Source organism: Bemisia tabaci, chromosome 1 (assembly GCF_918797505.1).
Source record: "Bemisia tabaci chromosome 1, PGI_BMITA_v3".
Lineage (NCBI taxonomy): Eukaryota > Metazoa > Arthropoda > Insecta > Hemiptera > Aleyrodidae > Bemisia > Bemisia tabaci.
The window spans coordinates 66,517,321-66,531,708 of NC_092793.1; the positions used below are offsets into that span (position 1 = coordinate 66,517,321).

Here is a 14,388-nt window from a genome sequence, read left to right on the forward strand (position 1 = left end):
CCACGGTGAAATTTCCGGCGTTTCTCTCTTATCTCTTACTTGCATCCATTAAAAAACATTAATAAAAGTGAACTGGAAAAATTAAAAAAAGTAATGTCTTCATAAAATAGACAAATATATCCCAAAACGATCGATTAGACAGAGTAAATTTTGCTTTTAAGGTCTTCAGTGATTAAAATTGTTTGTATCAAGTAGAAATGTATACAGGGATGCATTCTTTCATTATGAGAACGTTCGGCTGATTGTAAGCAATGAAATGGAAAGAGGATAAAAATCGAGGAGAAAAAAAACGCATGACCGTTATAAAATGTCAGTAGGAAAAATTTAAAACTCGATAAAAATGTGTGGCTCCATATCATGATGGCTGTTCAATCGTGTTACTCCTTGAAAAATGTAGGACTTTCAATAAAATGATTAATTAATGATTAAAATTATTTTAAGAGGAAATACCTTTTCTAAAGCTGCTCATAATTACGTAAATTTCTAAAAATAAACAATACGCTGGCGGATACATACTGCAGTATCTTCAGTAAAATTGGCAAGAAAAGGGAGCAAAGGAATCAAATTTAATGACGATGCAAACCCAGGTTAAAAACAATTAATGAGTAAAAGTCAGGATATTTTTTATTTCAAAAAGCTCTTAGAACAATTTTTTGATGCATAGAACTTAACATTAATTGTAAAAAAGTGGTCTTTAACCCAGTTTTATAGTGACACAGAAACCTGTTCTGTTGGGAGAAAAGTCTTAAGTTCAGCGAGACTAAATCAAGCCATTTTTTTCTGTTACGGAGGCTAGACTCAAAATGATCTACACTAAGAAAAATCGATGGTTCAACCTCATACTGTTGTTCATATAGAACACCATTAATAATGGTGAACGATCTGGTGATTTTCGGTCCTTGAACCATGAAAAAGAATATATGGCTTAGTGATGTTACGTATGCCTTTACGTGGTTCAAAGACCGAAATCACTAGTTCATTTAATTCTACTGAAAGTATTCTTGATGGATAGAAATATGGTTCATGAACCGAAGATTTTCCTCAGTGTGCAGCGATGTTCTGTTAATATTTATCATTAAAATAACTTGAATAATCAAGATCGTATTCTTAGCGGAATTATCAATTTCACATAAACATTTAAGGAAGAAAGTAGAAAAAATTGAATACTAATTATTAGAGACACATTTTATGTTTCACTTTCGGCGTGAAATTGAAAATCAAGGGAGGTTTAAATTTTAAAAGAAAATAACAGAATGCTAGAGTAGTGCTAGGTTCAAAATATTCTGAGGGAGTTCAAAGTCGAAGAGGTACAAAAACTGTTCACGCGTGATCTTCGTATATTATCCTCTAAGCCATTGCAGTGCAAAAACTAATATATTTTGAGATTAAAAGGTAACAGAAACTTTTTTGAGATGTCACAATACGAGAGACACATACATTATGGAAATAGTAGGACGAGCAAAAAAAATCATTTCAATTTTAAAGTTTTAAAAAATTTAATAATTTCCCTCCGAGTTTTAATTTTAACGATACTATGGTCATGAGGTTCAATAGGAGTATAGAGAAAAATAGAGAAATTCTTATAAAGAACGACATTCATTTAGTGCATGGATGAGTGACAGTTAAGAAAGAAATTCGGCAAAACTGATAGACAGGCTGTCTCTCTTTGGTGATAAATTGAAGGTGGCAGAAATGTGTGGCCGATTCTGAGTCTAGTTGTCTAAATTTCGATGGAGCAGTAGTACGAGGAAACGCTGGTCGGAGGAAATTTTACGTTTGTGGAGTCCACCTACTTTCATTAAGAGGGTGTCTACTAAAACTTCATTTTGGATTTTCCCGATTTATCTTGCTATTTTTTTTTTTTTTTTTTAAAAATCCTGATTTTTTGAGCGAATAAATTGACGCTTGTTTGATCAGCAAATCAACGTATCTGGAGAATTTAATCAAACAATGTTTGAAAAATGCTTGGAATTTCAGAATTTCCTGATCCATGACCAATTTTCCTGATTTTTCTTGGTAATATCGAATTCCCTGATATTTTGCGGTTTTCCCGTTTTTACTGATAGTAGACACCCCCGATGAATGAGACGGGAAAAATCGTTTGCGGGTCAACACTGAAAAAAAAGAACACATTGGATCTAGAGTCCAGACTCTTGAAAACATTGACAAGAAAAAATACTCTTGATTCAATCGGATTTTTGCTTGAATCAAAAGGAAATCCACTTAAATTAAGAGGCTTGGTTCTTGATTTAAGCTAGATTCTGATTGAATCAAGAGTACTTTTTCTTGTCGATGTTTTTAAGAGTCTGGACTCTAGATCCAATGTTTTTTTTTTTCCAGTGAACAACGGGACCTAATTTTGACAATTATTTTGCGTGAGAGATGTATGACGTAACCGGGCCATAAATCGAAGCGTCAGTGGTGGGTAATTTCCTGTGAGCAGAGCAATTTCAAAGTTTAGGGTCGTTGAACCGATTCCGGTAAACGAGGAATCGGAGCCGGCAGAGCACAGCATGCAAAACGTAGCCGAGCTGGAAACTGGCCTTGACTCGCTTTCGGCCGGCCGGCCGACCGGCGCGCCGACGTATATACATGTATCATCGTGAGCAAGAATCCCAGACTCTAATTTGAATAATCCGTCCCCTTCCGGCGAATCCGAGTTCCCAGAGAAGCTTTTCGTCGGAAGGAAAATTTACTTTCGTCCTCACGAGCTGTCTCAGCCCTTGAACTTTTAACCTATTCCTCGGGACGCATTCCATCACTTTTCCGCGTCCGCCGCGCATCCATGTGTAACAGTACAATTCAGAGAATTTTTCGCGGTATTTCCTGTGAAAATGTACAAAATTCTAAAATGTGATAAACTTCATTTAGAAATGGGATGATATCCTCGGTTAAAAAACGAGGCAATCTTTATAGGAGTTACACTTTACGAAGAAAAAAACTTCGTGCATGCGACCCAAAGTTGAGGTCCAGCTGCCGAAGTTCGGGTCAGACAACGAGGCACTTCGGTATGTACCGGAGTACTTCAGATGTGTGACCCGAACCCTTCGGTATATGTCGAAGTACTTCAGATGTCTGACCCGAACTTCGGCAGCTGGACCTCAAGTTTTTAGATACGTGATCCGAAAACTTCAAAGATCCTTATGACCTCAACTTCGGGTCCCACGCACGAAGTTTTTTTTCTCCGTGTAAAACTGGGGATGCTGGCCACTGTGCGGTCCTACCCCCGGAAGACGTTTCGTGCCCTATTAAGGGTCTAAAATATACAGAGAGAAGGTTCATCCAATCACCAATGGGAGCAAAAATCACGGAAGTCAGCCTGGGAGATCCCTAGAACGAGCCATGACATAAAATGGAGATTTCGGGAGTCAGAGAGCTTTCATATTATACTGATGATGATGACGATGGCGATGATGATGATAATGATCTAGTTAATATTATTGCGTTTAAAAGGGAAATGCCACTTTTTTACATCAGGAAAAGCTAATTCTCACTTGCAAATCAAATTCATTCCAATTTTTCGTACTCACAAAAAATTGTCAAAAATGCCGGAAACTCGACACTTCAAACACTATCGCGTACCTAAATCAATACGATGCCCAGTGCATATACTTAGCGAAAGGATTAATAGGTATCCTATAATTTTTCTGGTTATTTATTACGATCAGTTTTGTTTGTCTCCGTATGTGTATATAATAGAACCGCCACTCAATAGAAAAGCTGCAATACATGAGCTGCATTTCTTGAAAAACAAGAATTCTCTTTGAATGGTCTTCTGGCTCTGTGAGACAATATTTGGAAGAAGAAATTATCAAAACCATAAAAACTCCGTTAGGAATCAGATTTTCTCTCAGATTGGAGTAATCTTGGGTAAATGTAGATTTGTATGATTTTAAGGAAGAGCTTTCCAGAAATAAATAAATAAATAAATAATAGTCTCAGGAGTTTTACGGTACATTCTTCAGAAACTTGACTGTACGATGTAATCGCTTCCAAAAATCAAATTTTATCTCTTTTCTCCTAATTTATTACAACAATAAAAATTCTCTCTCCAAATATATTATTTTCCGGTCTCCACCCCAGTGGGTCCGTTTACGACATCAATCAATTTCCCGTCGAGGAAGGGATGCAAGCGACCCAGATTTAGTGATGTGTATCATCGAGGAGGGTTTTACTATTTTCTCTTCCCCGTTTTCAATCCTCTTCCACGAAACCTAGGTCAGTTATACTTCAAATAATTCCGTACCGTTAACGGGAGGACCGCCCGCCGTAGCTCACGCCGCGTTGATCCACTTGAACTGGACAATTTCAATGTCACTCAAAGGAGGATTTAAAACCCACTTAATTCGTCTTTAAAATTAGATAAAGCGTGAGTACTTCGGACTGGGTCGCTGCTTGAGCCTCTCTCGCCTCGTGTGGAATGTTTGTGTATTTTGGTCAAGGCGTCTAGGGTATAACATTATTATTCATTTTATAACGCTCCAAGATTAAAAAAGAACCATCGAGCTCATGTCGGAAACCCGGTATCAAATGACCGCGTGATATAACAATTTTATAACGATGGCATTCTGATGGATGCACGAAGGCAATAAACTCAGGTATCCACGGAAGGATCAACGCGTCGTACCTCAACCTCAAAATAGAGTCAGATTATTTTCTTCGTTTATAACAATTGAACTCCGAAGACCCTTAAAACTACTCCATTGAGTTAATCGAAAAATAAACCACTGTGTCCGATATTGCATACACGGAAAAATTTAAATATTCCGAGGGATTTTATTATTGAAACAAAGCGGATAAAGCCAATAATTGTGAGAATGCTGGCGGTTCATGACATTAGAAAAAACATGTTATCTTTAATATCAACATAAAAGATCCCTTTACCACTTGTGAATAAACTTTTTGGGACCAATATAACCGGAACCTGGAAAAATTGGGGATGGCCGTCTTCCGTGCTAAGTAGAAACGGCGGGTTTACAAACTGTTACCAAAAGATTTACGTGGTTCTTTATTAGTACTACCGTGCTACGGAAGAACCCTGTATGAGCCATCAGGCGGTGCCAATTTCCTTCGACACATCACCAAATTCCAGGAAAATTTCTGAATTTTTCTCTTCCGATTTTCAGAGGATTTCGTTCGTGATTTGATCTAAACATGCCAAGGAAAAATATTCATACAATCAAAAATGAATATTTTCCGAGAGAAAATTTGGCAACATAGGAATACTCATACGACGTTTTTACTTAGCTCTGCTGAGTAGGGCAGCGGTGGGTAGGAAGGCCAACACGTCCGTCGTGCACCCCGGCGCTGCACTGTGGATCGAGTCAATGGTAAAGGTCGGACAAAATTCGGAAACTTTAAAACGCTTATAACTCCATCTATACAGACTTTTGCGGTTCTAAAAGTGGAACCATTGGTTTTGTCGTGAAATTTTCATCAAGAAACACTCCTTGAAGTGAAAAATGGGACGAATTAAACATCAAAATTTGCAGTTTTAGTTGAAAACTTCAAGTCCGACCTCCTCTACTTTGTTCCCTTCTGCCGTGCCAAGGAAGAACGCCGTATGAACCTTCAGACATTGCCTCATTTCCTTCAATAAAACCTTGATTTACTGGGAAAATATGGAATTTTTGTCTTCAATTTTTTCAGACGATTTTGAACGCAATTCAATCTAAAATATCTGAAAATTTCAAGGAAAAATATGCATGAATACCATCAAAAATACATATTTTATCGAGGGAAATTTGGCAACTCTCGAATGTTCATACGGCGTTTTTCCTTAGCACGGCAGCACTGTGCGCCGCGCAGTTCTGTGACGTGACGAGCGCCGTGACGCATGGGTCACCGAGGCTCGGATCCAATGTCCGGCGCGGTCCGTGACGGTGGTGACGTGGGTGGGGGTGGGGGGGTGGTATGGACGCCCCCCGACTGTCGACCATCGTCGTCGACGTCTCGAACTTGGAGCCATCTCGTCATCCCGGCTTCGGGATCGGAGCCAGTGACCTTTGTTAATGACCGTGAAATTGTTTGATCAGGCCCAGCTCACTAACGACATGTTTGCCCTCCACCTCACTTTAGGAATCGGAACTCCCATGTTTGCGGTGTCACTCGTCGCCGCGCTTTCCCGGCAACGGGGTCATCGAGCAAGGGTAGTTCCAAGAGGCACACTCTGCCGTGCTAAGGAAAAACGCCGTATGAGCCTTCAGGCGTTGCCAAATTTCCCTCAGTAAATCACAGATTTCAGGAAAAAGTTTTAAACATTTTTCCTCCAATTTTTCAGATAATTTTGTTCGCAATTTCAACTAAAGTTCCTGAAAATTTCGAGGAAAAATATCCACAGCTTTCCTCAAAAATAAACATTATATCGGAGGAAATCTGGCAACTCTCGAATGTTCGTACGGCGTTTTTCCTTAGCACGGCAACACTACCGTGTCAAGAAAAAACGTCCTATCTATATTTGAACACAGTCAAATCTATTCCTGTAAAGTGCGCACGAAGCTCAAGGACGCTTTCCTTTAGACAAGTCAAAGGATTGTTCTGGATTCAATCAGATTTTCAACGGTGCCGAAATCTTAAATTTCAATTTTTCGGTACCAGGGTTCGGGCCTCTCTTGTTGCGGACGATGTCGCACAAATCGTTGTTTCCTTCACGAAAGAACGTAACTAATTTTCAATGCTGCCAAATATCCCTCTCAAATCGCATTTTCACCAGGAGGAATTTTTAATTGAATATTCCTGATTTTTCTTCTGATCGCATGCAAAAACCAGAACAATTTTGGACATAAACTGCACAGGTATGTTCTTGTAAAGAAATTGAACTTTTCGAGTCAGTTTTGCGACCTTGGAGTGGAGTTACGTTCCTTCGCCTGGAAAAAGTCGAAAAGTGCTCAAATGGAAGAATATTCAGGGTGTCTACTAAAACAGGCTGGTCAAAAATAAGTACTTTTACAGTACTTTATCAGTACATTCTCAAGAAATTCAGTACCTCCTCAAACAGAACAACTCCGTGCTTTTTCAGTACCTCCATTGGACGAAATTAGAAAAATTTCAGAAATTTGAAATTGCGACAAAAATGACAAAAAATTTAAAAAAAATCCGGACTTTTAGCGGAATTTCCGCACTTTTTCAGTACTTCCGGACCGCCCTCAAAAAATCAGTACTATTTCCGGACTTGTAGATACCCTGAATTGCAGCATATTGAGATATTTGACCAAGGCTTGATCTTCTGTGCTATGGGCAGAGGAAAGTTGTTAAGCGACGTGGCAATGTAGGGTGTCAAGGCTCATTGCGTGCACGGGATTTACGATTGCGCGGGCAAGTGACGCGCTCACTAATTCGCCGGAGCATCAAGCTCATCGCAATAATTAACTGCCGAAGGGCCGAGGGCTTTTAAGAGCAAAGCGTCTATATTAATGCCTCGGCCTGCGGAGTGTAGCTGGACGGGTGGCTCCAGCTCCGCGATGCCTGATTAAAACCCCGCTGATAAGTACTTTTTTTAGTGTAGCCGACCCGCGAGGTGCCGGAAACCCAGGATCTCAATCTGAACTTTGATCTCCACCCGTACTCCCGTGCTAAGAAAAAACAACGTGTGAACCATCAGACGTTGCCTTATTTCCTAGAATAAAAAATTAAATAACTGGTAAAATTGTGAATAGTTTTCTTAAACATTTTCAGACAATTTCGTTCGCATGCAAGTCTTAAATATCTGATAATTTCCAAGAAAAATATGAGTAACATGCCTTAAAAATACTTGTTTCGTCGGAGGGAATTCGACAACTCTCGCATGTTCAAGTGGCGTTTTTCCTTAGCACGGTGCTCAGGAAGAAAGCTATATTAGCCCTCAAATCTTGCCGAATTTCCCGGTATAAAACGTTTATAACGGGGCGGGGGGGGGGGGGGGGTTCGGGCGCGGGTTAAAGGAGAGAAAGATTGAATGAGGAGGGAATATTTCCCAGTGTCAAGTGCTCGCGTCTGTACGTTGCAACGACAAGAAAATATATGTTTATGCATTATTTACTTTTCTACCTTTGCGTTTAAGTCTCCAAAAATATGCACGTTCAAAACAGCGTTGTTGTTACTGAAAGATTATGACGATGCGTGTTTCCTCATGAAAATTCTACGTGTCATGATGTTGACGCGATGAATTATGTGAAGGAAAACTGTTCTTTTCTATTTTATGACTTAAATTTGGAAATTTGTGATGCGTTAATCGTACTCGGTGTAAAATTTCGATCGATTTGTGGGGCTCTTCTCAAAGTGTAGTTGAGCCCTTCTGTTAGCCGAACGACGAAATGCCCATTTGCGATTCATCTTTATCTAGCTAACTACACATATTGTTTTCTTAGAGATGTGAATGGTCATTGTCGTTAAGGCACATTCTTAAAGAGAAAAAATATACACCACTCAATTATTCAAACGTAAGGGAAAATGAAATCGATATTACGCAAAGGCGTATCTTAAGCGGAAAAGCAGCATCTTGCACTTCAATTAATAGGGTGCCGCGTCCAAAATTCGTGTCGAAGCGCTCTGTAGATATAGTTTAATTAAATACAAACTGTTGAATCGACATGGCTTTTTAAAATATGTTTCTTCTCTGTATTCACCATCAACCCGCAATTCGTTGTTAAGTCCAGGGGAGACGTTGCTTTTAGTCCACTTAGCGGTCCATTTCCTTCGCTGTATTTAAATTAGGCATCGGGCAGAATATTCTGAATTGTTTTTCTCCGTTACTCCACGTTCGGGACCGATTCATTTCCAGTTTAACGAGATTTTTATTGTCTCCAGTCGATGGAGCTAACTTCTTCGAGCTGAATCAGATTTCGCACCTACATTTTACGTTTAACACTTTGCATAGGAAGAACGGGAGATTCTTCGGGAGCGTGATTTTTATTGTTGGAAATGTCGTAAATGAACGATGGCATCTTGCGGTTATCCGCTTTATCAATTACCTCTGACCTCAGCTGGTTCGTATTCAACGGTCTGAAAGCAGGTTCAATACTTTCGACAGCAGGCTGTACTTTTGAACATGAATGTCAAATGTAAGACAAATTCATCCAAGTACATTGGATGGTTTAAAATACTAATTCTTTTCTTTAAATGGTGAGCATTTCTCAATCATGAAACCGTGTGCAGGAGTGGAGACCTTAGAAGTATGAGGATAAAATTTTCAAGCGATCGATCTTCGTCAAATTTCAAGTGGATCAGCAGTTTTAATTTTGACTTTCTAGTGAAAGGTGAATTATCTGAAAAAAGTAAATCAAGGGGGATAAAGTTCATTATTGAACCACCGGAGGGCTTTAAATTAAATTACGGTCCGATAATTTTCTTCGAACATGGCAGATACTAGCATGAAATACATTTTTCACAAAACTGCGTTTTTAGAATTGATAGCTTCAATCTGTCATGACAATACATAGTTTGCTTTGAAATTTATCAGCTAAAATTTTCGTGGGACACTTAACTAGACAGTGGGGCCAATACCACAATTTTGAACATTTTTGGTGCCAAGGTTTATTTTTTCGTGGACGGTCGTATACTATCATTCTTTTGCTGCATTTGTTGTAATTTAGGTGTTCATATGGAGTGTGTTAAACGCTGAAAATATTAAGGGAGCTCAAACTTACGACCGATTTACAACTTATGTTGCACTTGTTTGTAAATTATGATTAGTCTTGTTCCCTTGCGGGTCATCCGCTACACAGGGTCAAAACACTATAGGTCTATGGCATTCTTGTCGAACCATTCTTCCGCCTAGCTTCGCCGAACATCGTGTTTTGTTTTAGCGTACTAATAAAACCGACGATTCATTCTGGGAGTTGTCGCACAGAGGATGAAATCCCATTCGAGCGGCTGACGATTACAAAAAATGGACAAAATCAGTCCTCAGATAAAAATATTTAAATATTTTGCGGGGTTCTAAAGTGCATGTAAATTTCATTGCTGTTTTATACTAAAGTCTTTATTCTCTCCTCCCTAGAAACAGTGGTGGAGTTTGGTTCATTCTGATCCTACAAGGCTGGCAAACGTTTCATTTCCCTAATGATGCGATTGCGTTATTTGTTTTGTAGGATTCATTTAGACACTATGCAAATTGGACATGTAAAGTAAAAATCCGACAGAAAAAAGGACCTAACATCTTGGAGAACAGTTTTTGGAATAAAACTATTTCAATACCTTAAAATAGGGTTATATGATTCAATCTTCCAGAAAACTGAGAAACCTATGAGTGCTCGAAGAAAATTGAGTTTTTCTAATGTTTGATCTTGACTCTTATCGCATCATGATGAGAACTTATTGAAAGGCCCGTAAAGCTGATAAAGCCCATAAAAGATGAATTCGTTATTTGGGATATTTTCCGGCGGTCATTAAAAATACTCTTCTTGCCACCTGTATCGGCCATCTTTCTAGCACCCCCACTGAATGCGTGCGGCTTTAATTGAAGTCTCTTTGTAGAGAGCTTTGAGGAATTATACGGGCAACATACCTGATTGGCAGACCGTAAGAGAGTGTACCGAAAGACGGATCAAACAGAAACTTAATCACTACACATACTCATTCCTTGAGTATTAAATATTTGACTCGAGGCAGTTTTATGCGTACATCAAAAGATTCACGATGACTTGAACATTTCATGAGAGACAATAGTCGGCCCAACGGTGTTACCGTTGTAATAACTAGAGTAACAGTATTAATTTCACCGTGCAGTGCTCTGCCACTCTGAAGTTCTACGATAATTTTACGAGCGTTGAATGTGCTATGCCAGTGCCAAAAGGAAACTAACGGTGAGCTAAGAAATCCAACGTGATACTTCAGTTTAACACGGGATTAGCCAGACTCATTTTGGGGAAATGTTTTGGACAAATTCCGAAAATTTAGCAAGAGGATGTAGAATTTTTGTATGAATGTAAAAGTCGCTATGATGGCACGCTAGGGCGCTCTGCGACGCCTACCCGCCACAGGAATCAGTCATGGTAGAGATCCTCCAGAAGCTAACAAGACCACGAAACGAACCTGGAGAAAAGTCGGCTCAGTGCTACTTGGCTGGATTCTTAATATGTTTTAAAATTTGTCTCCTAGTTTATGTGATGCTTTACTAAATGACATGTACCCGAGAAAATATTTGTGTCTGTTCAAACAAAACACGCAAAATACATAGCTTCATTTTTTAAAATCTGTCTAGTGTAGAGTTTTTTGAGGTAGGTATAAACAGTGCGAGGTAGACTTTTAAAAATGTATCAAATGTAGGGATTTTTACGCCTTTAAGACTTTTAGAGAGTATACGCTTTAACATTGGGTTGATCGCATGCCGTCTAACTTCAGGTCTTCTCACTATCCTAGTTTGTATACTTTAATATTCAGACCGTTTCCAAATTTTCATTTATGCAAACACGTGGAATATAATTTAAAATACGGGGTATGGTCCACTCATACTTTCCACAACATGCTGTGCGGTTCTTCCTCAGGGCAGCGCTTTATACCCGATTTCTCTCGATTAATGGCAACACTGTAGCCAAATGTATGCATGCTTGGAGGACGGTTGAAGACAGGAAAACCTAGGGGTGGCCGAACGGACTGAGTTATCCGATTTCAAACTGATGACGTCGGTGGAAAATGCGCGGTTTTCCGTCCGATCCGACACCGCTGGGCGGCATGCAGCATGGGCACGAGGATGCCACACAAGTTATGCGTAGCGTCAGTCACAAGCACATGCACCCTCGCGGCATAGGAGTCGCAAGGATGCCAGGCAGTATCCAAAAATAATGGATTTTTCCTAGTTCTGCTATCGGATAATTGTTGCCGGTGTGGTATGTGGCAAGGTGGAAAGTCAAAATCATGGCATGGTCCATCGCTCCTGCGGTCCCTGACCAACTCCTCGAGTCAATGGCGAGGCGTGAATTGCGATGTATCGATTGTTCTGGCATTTAAATCTATGATAAAAATCGATTATTAAGGTGTTCGCTGCGAACACCCTATTTATCGATCCTTTTCCATAGGTTTAAATGGTATAACAATCGATACATCGCAAAGCACGCCACGCCACTGCCTCGAGTCCTCGGGAGCGGGATCAGCTTTGAGTAAACAGTCTTAATTGAATGAGTCGTCCTCAAGCCTGCGTCCTCGAGTCTCCGTCCTCCCCCCCTCTCTGCCCTCCTCAAGAAGAACGCCGTATGAGCCCTCGCACATTGCCAAAGTTCTTTGCATAAAATACGAATTTATAGAAAAACTTTCGTATATTTTTGACTCCAATTTTCGGAAAATTTTATATACCATTTAATCTGAAATGCCTGAAAATTTGAAGAGAAAATGATCGTACACGATTTCTTTGGAAAGTAAATATTTGATCGGATTTGGCAAAAGCCAGGAGTTCATAGGACGTTTTTCCTCAGCGCGACGGTACTCCTCGCCAAAGAGGTTAAAAAAAGAACAATCGAGAGAATCGACTGGGAGCAATACCCCATCGGTGGACTCCACAGTCTGTTGACGAATAGAACTTGCTCAACGTTTTCTTGGAGCTCATTGATATTGGACCGGTTCAGGATGATAGCACTGGGTGTTCTGGGGCTCATCTACGAATGAATACGTTCCCTTTCAGAAGCAACTCGTTCATTTGCGAAAAATGCTAAAATATTTGGTAATTCACATTCGGTCCTTGTGAGACAACTTTCAACAGTATCAAAACGCATACGATTACTTAAGGCAAATTTTCGCGAAGTGAATTTGGTCGACTTTTTTAAAGGAGACAAACACTCTGCTGAGGTCAAGAATTAAACTCATGGTCAGTTGCTTGATGAATTTTGGCCAACGGTTGCATCAATCCACGTTTCGACTCACCTCCGGAGGTGAGTCGATAATTTTGGATGTAGTCATCAATGCTACCAACATGTTAACCAAAAGTTGTAGGCGCACCATCGCCCAGAGGGATTTCGTTTTATTGTAACAGAAGTTGGCAGTGAGTTAAAGACTTGAACCAAATCCACTCGCAAAAATTCGCCTTTTGACACGTTCTGCAAACACCTTGCGAACCATTGACCTTCCTGGAATAAAGTTCGGCATCAGGGACTTATAACTTCGGTTCTTGTTGGACACACAACTTCTTCAGTTCGATAACCAAGGATTCCGGTCAAAAAAAACCGAGGTTGGGTAAGCTGAAACGAAGTTTACTTCCAGTGACCAGTAACGTTATTTCACCAAAACCATGACCCCTGACATGATACCTAAGTATAGAAAAAAAACAAGTTTTCAGCAAATTGGTCAATTTTTCTCGTTTATCTAGGCCTCTCGTCAATCGACGAAAAACTTGAGGCGTTCAATATGAAGCAAACTTCTCTCTCGGTGAGATACAAGCATTTTAAGTTTTCTTGAGATCTGGAAGCCTATTTGTGAGAAGATCCCGTAAGTGGGCAAGGGCCCTGCGAGGCCCTTCGAGTCGTATCTTTTACATGAGTTTACAAATAAGGAACCTAATACAGCGGTGCGCACTGGCAGCGGCACCGGCACCGGAATGGTAATGTTGCGAGGGACCATGACCGAGACCCCCGACTGCGGCCAAGACGACCTATATCAACTGAAACAACACTACAACAAATTATTAGTGACGGCCGACAGCCGCCCCGATCCGCGCTATCAACATAAACACCACCGCCACGCCGCACACCGGATCGAGTTAACAGGAGAGGTCGGACAAAATTGGGAAACTTTAAACGCTTATCGCTCCGTTTATACAAGACTTTGAGATTCTAAAAGCGGATCCATTGGTTTCCTCGTGAAATTTTCTTCCCGAAGCACCTATTGAAATTGAAAATGTGACGAAATAAACATCAAAATTTGCAGTTTTAGTCAAAAAAAGCATGTCCGAACTCTCCCATTGACTCGATTCACTGTGCGCCGCCACCGCCACCGCCAACTACAACCCGATCCGAAAGTCCCGCACTCGCCCTGCAATCCCTAAACCCCTTACCTGCATGTTTTCAGGGTAGCCCCTTTAAAAGTACGCGTAAATTATTTGAACGTAGTGTACGCAGATAAATGGACACAGCAATTGTTACAACAAAACTTATGTCCTTTTACAATGAGCATGAAAAATAAATGATAATGTACATGTTGATCAACATTTCTTAGAAGCATCTGGACACAAATATGTTGGACTTTGACTTCATTTTGCAATTACGAACTATAATTTCTGGCTCATCCGTAAAAACACGTGTGTGCATAGGGAAACTAAAGGTACATTCGTGGTCCCTAAACTGACCCAGAAATGTAGATTTTAATTGTAAAATGTGGTCTACTTATTATGACATTAATTCGAGGAGACTTAAACGCAAGGCTAGAAAAAAGTCGTATGCACTATACATATTTTAGCACGAGCTACGTAGTGATATCCACGCTTTT

At 40.1% G+C, this 14,388-nt stretch overlaps 2 protein-coding genes across 2 annotated transcripts in view; one reads left to right on the forward strand and one right to left on the reverse strand.

The window, feature by feature from the left end:
• Atg16 (Autophagy-related 16) overlaps positions 1 to 14,388 on the reverse strand; it is a 359,788-nt gene that overhangs the window by 122,416 nt on the left and 222,984 nt on the right. The window lies entirely within an intron of this gene.
• neo (ZP and PAN domain-containing protein neyo) overlaps positions 1 to 14,388 on the forward strand; it is a 230,852-nt gene that overhangs the window by 1,008 nt on the left and 215,456 nt on the right. The window lies entirely within an intron of this gene.